The sequence below is a fragment of the Pteropus alecto genome, unplaced genomic scaffold (assembly GCF_000325575.1).
Source record: "Pteropus alecto unplaced genomic scaffold, ASM32557v1 scaffold16, whole genome shotgun sequence".
Classification (NCBI taxonomy): domain Eukaryota; kingdom Metazoa; phylum Chordata; class Mammalia; order Chiroptera; family Pteropodidae; genus Pteropus; species Pteropus alecto.
In genome coordinates, this window is record NW_006438867.1 from 7242197 (window position 1) to 7242905 (window position 709).

Consider the following 709-nt stretch of genomic DNA (forward strand, 5'->3'; position numbering starts at 1 on the left):
ATGTGAGTGCGGTATCCAGCTCTGAGCAGTGTTCAGGCCAGTCCTTCAGCTCTTAGTAACCAGGGTTAGGTGGTCATTGTCCCCCTCTGACGATCAGGATTACAACAGGATTCTAATGACTTTAAAAAGATGACATAGTTCACTAGCCGAAACTTGCCCTTTCAAAATGTTTCTCCTGTGTGGATGAACATTCTTTGCAGCTGCCCAGTAGATGCTTATTGAAATGAGATGTCAGTGTCTTAAATAATATGCAACATGCGTGTCTTGGATAGGTGGAAAATGTGGCAGATATTAGAGCAAATTAATATTTAAGGGAAAAGGAGAGAAGGCTTCATCTGGAGGGCACTGATTTTTCCGAGACCCTTTATTTCAGGCGCCCCTCCCCGAAGGGCAGTTCTCCAGAGGGTCCCTTCTGAGCGATGCTGCTTAGGATCTTCCGTGCGCGTGTACATAGCAGTTTTAGAAATGGGTCTATCACTATTCTCCACGCCGACACTTCCTGAAGCGAAGGGTGTGGGGAGGTTGAGCTCACCGAGAGGGGCGACTCCAGGACTGAAATGAAATCTTAACGGGATGGAGGTGCTCGTGTCTTAAAAGCAGAACCAGTGACTCGGGCAAGCACCTGAAAGACCACGCGCCTGTGGGTGCACGGGGGTCGCCAGGAGCCGCTGGGGCGGAAAGCCGCCGGGCTGGGGGGGGGTGGGGGGAG